This window comes from Procambarus clarkii, chromosome 84, assembly GCF_040958095.1.
Source record: "Procambarus clarkii isolate CNS0578487 chromosome 84, FALCON_Pclarkii_2.0, whole genome shotgun sequence".
Lineage (NCBI taxonomy): Eukaryota > Metazoa > Arthropoda > Malacostraca > Decapoda > Cambaridae > Procambarus > Procambarus clarkii.
Genome location: NC_091233.1, coordinates 15,231,677 through 15,239,364, shown reverse-complemented (window position 1 = coordinate 15,239,364; position 7,688 = coordinate 15,231,677). Strand labels below are relative to the sequence as shown.

At 43.3% G+C, this 7,688-nt stretch overlaps 1 protein-coding gene across 1 annotated transcript in view; it reads left to right on the top strand.

The window, feature by feature from the left end:
• The window catches only part of LOC123748325 (macrophage mannose receptor 1-like), a 418,517-nt gene that overhangs the window by 145,049 nt on the left and 265,780 nt on the right, over nt 1-7,688 (top strand). The gene's annotated exons all lie outside the window — the stretch shown is intronic.

The window sequence follows — 7,688 nt, the reverse complement described above, 5'->3', positions numbered from 1 at the left end:
GCTTTAAAAGAGACTAACGTCGTCTATGCCTTCAAATGCCCACTTGGGGACTGTAAGCTCCAAAAAACCCAGTATATAGGCAAGACAACAACATCTCTTTCTAGGCGTTTAACGATGCATAAACAACAGGGCTCCATTAAGGAACATATAATCTCTTCCCATAACCAAACCATCGCCAGAGAAATCCTAGTAAACAACACAGAAATCATCGATAGATACAGCGATAGCAGGCGGCTTGACGTTTGCGAGGCACTACACATCAAGAAGTCAACACCAGCAATCAACAGCCAATTATTGCACAACTATATTCTACCCACCTCAAGACTCCGCTCCAATATAGAAGCATCAAGAAATATGGACCAATAGGCTTTCTACAAACACTTCTATTCAATATCCATTGTTTCGTGTTCTGTCTTGTGTTGATACTTTTAATACCCTATTAATATCCTCTAATGCCACATCATCCTTCCCACCTCACTCAAATGTAATGCCACATCACCCTTCCCACCTCACTCAAATGTAGATATAAAATCAGGGAAACGCAAGTTCTAATCAGTTGTGTATTTGTGAAGTCTTTGAAAATGTAATAAGTTTTACGAAACGCGCCCGTGTCGCGTCAGACTAGAAATAAAAATGAATTTTGGAGAAGTGATTTTTGATTTACCTCCAACAGTGAAGCATAATGTACGAAAGATTGAGAAAATTCGTGTTAGAATTATTAATCTTACTTTTTCGGTCATATTTAATAAAATATATATATATATATATATATATATATATATATATATATATATATATATATATATATATATATATATATATATATATATATTGTGAAGGGAAAGAGTATGAGGGTTGGTGTTCGGCAGTCCTCCTAATGGCTGGTGTCAATGCCTATCACATTTTAAAAAAAAAAAAGATCGACTGCTTGGCTGTTGTCTGTGGTAAAGTAAGGGAAGACACGCAAAACACATACTATGAACAATGAAACTTTAATTAACTTTAAAGATTATGAATAAGACAATTCCTTGGCTATGTACAGTGCAAACAAACAAGTCAAAAAATATAACATAAAAATTAAGAACAAGGGTGACGTTATTCTACAAATAAAATAAAGACAAATGAATGAATAAACAGGTGCTGAGAATATAGCGCTTGCTGAGAACCTCCACCAATAAATAGAGCGTATATCAGTTGGTTGTTCATAGCTTGAGAGCACAAAAATATTCTAACTTCAGTGGGTGGTTCAAGCCCAGACATCGACTTGGTAGAGGGCGCTGAGGTGCAGAGGTGCAGTCGGAGGGTCACCAATCAGAAGCAGGCAGGCTGGAATGGTAATTTGCTGGTTGACGACGGTGGGGAGCTAGCATGGAGGGAGTGAGGAGTGGGGGGAGTTTAGGGTACGTTTGCCTCCTGATCAAAACGTTTTGTGCTACTGGTAGACGTATCTTGAAGGTAGCTTCTTAGTGTTGTATATATATAAGTAACTTTACGTAGGGAAGAGCAGGCTCAATCTCTCTTGAAAGAGATTACCATCACAACTCTCCCCCGAAGCCTGCTCTAACGGTTCCAGTTACTTCTTCTGATGGTAGAGTGGTACGTGTAGCTGCCTCTACCTCATAGACTCTGGAGAGGGCGTCTGCTACGATGTTGTCAGAACCCTTGATGTAGAAGATCTCCAGGTTGAAATTCTGCAGAAACAAAGCCCATCGTAGAAGTCGTTGATTGGTGAATTGGGCTTGCTGCAAGAAGCGTAGGGGATTGTGGTCCGAGTAGATGGTGGTAGACCGAGCAGCTTGTAGGTATGATGCAAAGTGCTGTAAGTTCAGGACGATGGAGAGAAGTTCCTTTTCGATAGTGCTGTAGTTCTTCTGGTGAGGTTTTAACTTGTAGCTGTAGTAGCTTACAGGTAGAACCTCCTCGCCTCGTTGTTGCATCAGGACGCCCCTGATGCCGGTACCACTGGCGTCGACATGGAAGATGAAAGGCTTCATGATATCTGGCGAGGCGAGAATGGGATTAGAACAGAGCAGAGATTTAAGTTGTTCAAAAGCAATGGTTAAAGTGATCAATGGTGTCGCTACTGTACTAAAATTCTGCACAAACCTACGGTAGAAGGAGGCAAGACCAAGGAAGTGCAGGAGCTGCTTCCTGGTGGTATGCTGTGGGTAATGCTGGATAGCTTGAGTGTGTATGTATAACAGAGCTAGACTGCCACTCCCTATCACATGACCAAGATAACGCACTTTACCTTTAGCAAAGGTGGACTTGCCCAAGTTGATGGTGAGGCCGGCTGTCAGGAGCTTGGTGAACAATCGTTGCAGCTGGAGCAGATGTTCGTTCCAGGTGTTAGTTGCCACAACGATGTCATCCAAGTAGGCGTAGGTGTGATCTAAGCCATGGATGACGCGGTTGACAGCTCGCTGGAAGGTGGCCGGGGCATTAGATAGTTCAAATGGAAGGCGTTCATATATGTAAAGGCCAAAAGGAGTGGTGAAGGCAGATATTTCCTTAGCTCGCTCTGTCAAACACTTGTTAGTATCCCTTGAGTAAGTCTAGTTTGGATAAATACCGAGCATTACCAATGGCGTCAAGAATGTCATCTATTCTAGGTAATGGGTAAGCATCCTTGACAGTCACAAGATACAATTTCCTATAGTTGGTACACAGCCTCACTTTACCGTGCGGTTTCTGCACCAAGATGCAGGGTGAGGCCCAAGGGGACTCACAAGGGGTGGCCAGCCCATGATCCAGGAGGTATTGTACTTCAGCACGCATAACTTCCTTTTTGCTTGGGCTGATTCGGTAGAAAGGTTGACGAATCGGCCGGGTGTCAGGGAGTAGCTGGATGTCGTGCTGAACCACATTACTCGCCTGTGGATCATCGCTGAACAACTTCTGATGTGCCTTGAAGATTCTGATGAGAGGAGCAGTATTACTGTCCTGCAAATAGATATGAAAATCAGTTAGGATTTCCGAGTTGGAAGGCACTGACTCAGTGTTAGTGCTTTCGGGAGGAGAAGCAGGGAACCTCTCACTGTGGAGGTATGGACCTTTAAATGTGGATAATGATACCAACACAGTGGGGGGAGTACCTTGATACTGCTTCAGGAGGTTGACGTGGCACAATTGGGTCTTCTGCCGCCTATCTGGAGTCTCAAGAACGTAGTTGTGGTTGTTTCTGCACTCCTTGATGCGGTAGGGTCCTGAAAATTTGTTTTGCAATGAAGAACCTGGAATAGGAAAATATGCCAACACGAAGTCTCCTGGTTTAAATTTCCTTATTTTGCTGCGTTGGTCAAAATGAGTCTTCATCCTCTCCTGAGCTTTCACTAGATCATTAGCAAATTTACGTACTCTAGAAGGTGCTTTAAGTTTTGAAGAAACTGGGGCACATTCTGAGGGTCACTGAAGGTGGCATTACGTAGAGAGTCTTTGAAAGCTTTGAGAGGAGTACGGCACTTACGTCCGTAGACCATCTCATAAGGAGATACTCCTAGAGACTCATTGGGGAGACTTCTGAAAATACACATAATGAGGCCAAGTTGTTTATCCCAGTCCTTCAAGTTTTCATTGCAAAATTTATTTAGGAGTGCTTTAATAGTCTGATGACTACGTTCAAGAGAACCCTGTGAAGCAGGATGATAGGGGCTGGACAATACCTGTGTGATGTTGAACTCTTCCAGTGTTTTCTTGAAGAGATCACTGGTGAAGTTGGTGCCACAGTCACTTTAAACCTCTCTTGGAAATCCATACTGGGTGAAGATCTTCAATAGTTGTTTCACCACAGTAGCAGCCGTAATGTTCTTTACTGGAACTGGTATGGGGAATCTGGTGGTAGGACACAGGATAGTTAGTATATAGGCGTTGCCAGAACTGGTCCGGGGTAAAAGACCAACATAGTCTATGGAGAGTCTGTGGAAAGGTTCCGCAGGCACCTGGATAGGAGTCAATGGAGCCTTGGGAATAGAGATGTTAGGTTTACCTGTTATCTGACATGTATGACACTGTTGCACGTAACTTTTGACGTCTTTAACCATACCTGGCCAGTAGTAGTCTTGTCTGATTCCGTGGTAGGTTTTGTTAAAATCATAGTGAGAAAGTGCTCCGTGGGCCAGGTGTAGAATATCGGGCCGTAGGCTGATGGGAACCACTAGTTGTTCGACATTTGCCCAATCGTCATCCTCCTTCAGCTTACTGGGTCTGTACCTGCGGTAGAGCAACTGATTCTCTAGGAAGAACCCAGGAATACTGTCAGGCTGAGTCTCAGCCTGGAAGAATAATGGTGTTAATGAAGGATCCTCCCTCTGTAACTTACGGAACTCCAACATAGTAAGATTCGGTGGTAGATTCTGATGGTCTTGAGGGACAGAGGTTGCAGTAGAGTCAGCTGGTTGCGAGCGTGCAGCTTGTGCACGGGTGGTCACCAAAACCGGAGGAGAAACTTCATCACTTTCTTGGACCTCTGCTGGAACATACATAAAGATGGGATTGTCCACTACAGAGTTACACACCTGGGGTTTGTCCATGATGATCAGGTTGGAAGGTTGCAGATCTTCTGCCAAGTCATTGCCCAGGAGAAGTTGCACTCCAGACATGGGAAAAGGCTTTTCCCTGATGGCGACTTGAACTTCACCGGTCACGAAAGGACAATCCAGGTGGACTCTGGCGAGTGGATACGGAGTGGTAGCAGTGAGGTCAGTGATAAGGACGGTTTCCCCGGTGTAGTTGACGTTAGGCACAGCCGATTTCAATATTATTGACTGAAGAGCCGCTGTGTCCCTCAAGATCTTCAATTTGAAACGTCCCTCCGAATCTGTACTGCTGGCAGAGACAGTTCCAGGATACAGGTGTTTGCTCAAGAGAGAAACATCATTAATAGGAACACCAACATTCATCACAGGCTTACTGGACTTAGGAGGAGTCGGTTTGGGATTAGGAGTTTCATTGCCTTTGTATTGAGCTTTCCCACATCTATCTATGGTATGTCCATAGAGTTTGCAATACTTACAATACAAGTGAGAGCTCGCTTGATCGGTACTCACTTTATCATAACTATACCATGACTTCTTACTGGAAGGTGGGTCTGGTGTTAGCCGATGGATGAGGCTGTAGGTGTCAGCCGACTTCGCACATCTGATGTAGTCGGTTTCTTCTTTGTCTGCTAAATATAAACGGATGGGAGGGGGAACATATCTAAAGAATTCTTCAACTAGAATGAGGTTGACGAGTTCTGAAAATGTAGAGACATGTGCTGCTTCCAGCCATTTCATGAAATATCTTTTCTTTGTATTGGCAAATTCTAAAAAGGTGGTGGTACTTGCCTTTAGATAATCACGGAATTTTCGTCTGTAGCTTTTGGTGTAGAGAAGGTAGGCGTCCAAAACTGCTTGCTTCAGGGTCTGGTAGTCATTTTCAGAAGCTAAGGTACTGAGAGTAACTGCAGCTCTACCTGTGAGATGCACTCTGAGAAGGGTAGTCCATTGATCTGCAGGCCAGCTAAGTTTTTTAGCTAGGGTCTCAAAAGTGGTGAAAAACACGTCTATCCCTGTCTCAACGAATGATGGCATTAACTTACTTGCATGGGAGACATTGAAACTTACGGGAAGACTAGCTGTAGCTTGTTGGCGCTGGTTGTGGTGTGTAGTTTCCAACGTGAGTTCTTGTTGACGACATGCGAGAGCCATATCAGCTTGCTTCTAATCATGCTCGCGTTGCATCTCCAGGTGACGTTGTCTTGCTTCAAGCTGTATTCGCTCACGCTCTTGGAGTAGGGCCGCCTCTTCTTTCTTTAGGGCCATCTCGCGTTCCTTTAGTTGTAGAGCTTCTTTCTCATATGCAGCTTGTTCTTGCAGTTGTTCCCGCTCGATTTTTGCCAGTTCGAGCTTCAATTTCATAGCTGCCAGAGCCTGTTTATCTGCAATAGAATAGTTTTCGTGAGCTTCAGAGTCTATCTTTCCTTCATCTAAGAGATAATCCAAGATTAAATTATGCAAGTCATTTTTGTTGGCTCCATGGGGAACATCTAGTTGATACCCGTGTGCAAGAGTTTGTAATTCGGTCCTCTTGGCACGACTTAAGTACCCTACTTCACTGGCTGGGTCGTTACGAAAGGCTTGGAGACGAAACATGTTGAAAATAGCAAATAATTGTATAATGAATATGCTTGCGATATGGTAAGTGTCAGTAACAGGATGACGTGGCAACTGGTAACTATCCTGTGGTAATTTAATATTTAACAATTAACGTTAATTTTAGTATGGTAAATGATTAGTCAATCAAAATCGCAGGAAATCTTGTACCCGGTACTCAATGTAAGAGAATAAGGGCAAGAAAATCCTACTAAGTAAATGAAAACGATAGTTTCTAAAACAAATGAAACTTGTAATTGTTTCAAAAGTGAATAGGTAGTCCAAGAATGTAGGGATACCTTGCCGCGTCTCCATAGGACAGAAGCAAGGGTTTTCCTACTAAATGAAATATGATACTTATAGAATTAGTGATCTTTGTGCTCTGCAAAAAGAAAGCTAATTCCCTACCTAAGTAAATATCACCATCTCTGACCGACATGTAGGGGTGCGAGTGTCAACTGGTGACGAGAACTGCTGTTGAGGTCCCAACTCAACAGCGTAGTCCGTGCTAGAGGAACTATGGCCCTCTGTATCCTCCTTTGGTCGGATTGCAGATGATAGGGTGCTTTGACCCAAAGACAAATCAAAGTACCAGGTTACCAAAATGATTATCTGCCGGAATGTGAGAAATATCCTAGGGACAAAAGGTGGAATACACGAGTAATAACACTGAGGGAGGGATGACCAATTAAGAGAATGACTGAGACCTTCAGTCACCACGTAATCCACAGTTATCCACCACTCACAATATGCTACCCTCGAAAAGCACAAAATACACAGCACCATAAAAATATTAAAAGTAATGAAAATATCGAAAAGCAACTGTATCAAAGCCAAGTACACTTACCACAAATTGATGTTCTGGTACTAGTACCTGAGTGAAGCTCCTTGGGCAGGCCCCCATAAAAATATGACGGGAAAGTGTAGGAGTGTAGGTGTTCAGCAGTCCTCCTAATGGCTGGTGTCAATGCCTATCACATTTTTAGAAAAAAAAAAGATCGACTGCTTGGCTGTTGTCTGTGGTAAAGTAAGGGAAGACACGCAAAACACATACTATGAACAATGAAACTTTAATTAACTTTAAAGATTATGAATAAGACAATTCCTTGGCTATGTACAGTGCAAACAAACAAGTCAAAAAATATAACATAAAAATTAAGAACAAGGGTGACGTTATTCTACAAATAAAATAAAGACAAAAGAAAGAATAAACAGGTGCTGAGAATATAGCGCTTGCTGAGAACCTCCACCAATAAACAGAGCGTATATCAGTTGGTTGTTCACAGCTTGAGAGCACAAGGATATTCTAACTTCAATGGCTGGTTCAAGCCCAGACATCGACTTGGTAGTGGGCATTGAGGTTCAGAGGTGCAGGTGTGCAGTCGGTGGGTCACCAGTCAGAAGCAGGCAGGCTGAAATGGTAGTTTGCAGGTTGACGACGGTGGCGAGCGGGCATGGAGAGAGTGAGGAGAGGGGGGAGTTTAGGGTACATTTGCCTCCTGGTAAAAACGTTTTGTGCTACTGGTAGACGTATCTTGAAGGTAGCATCTTTGTGTT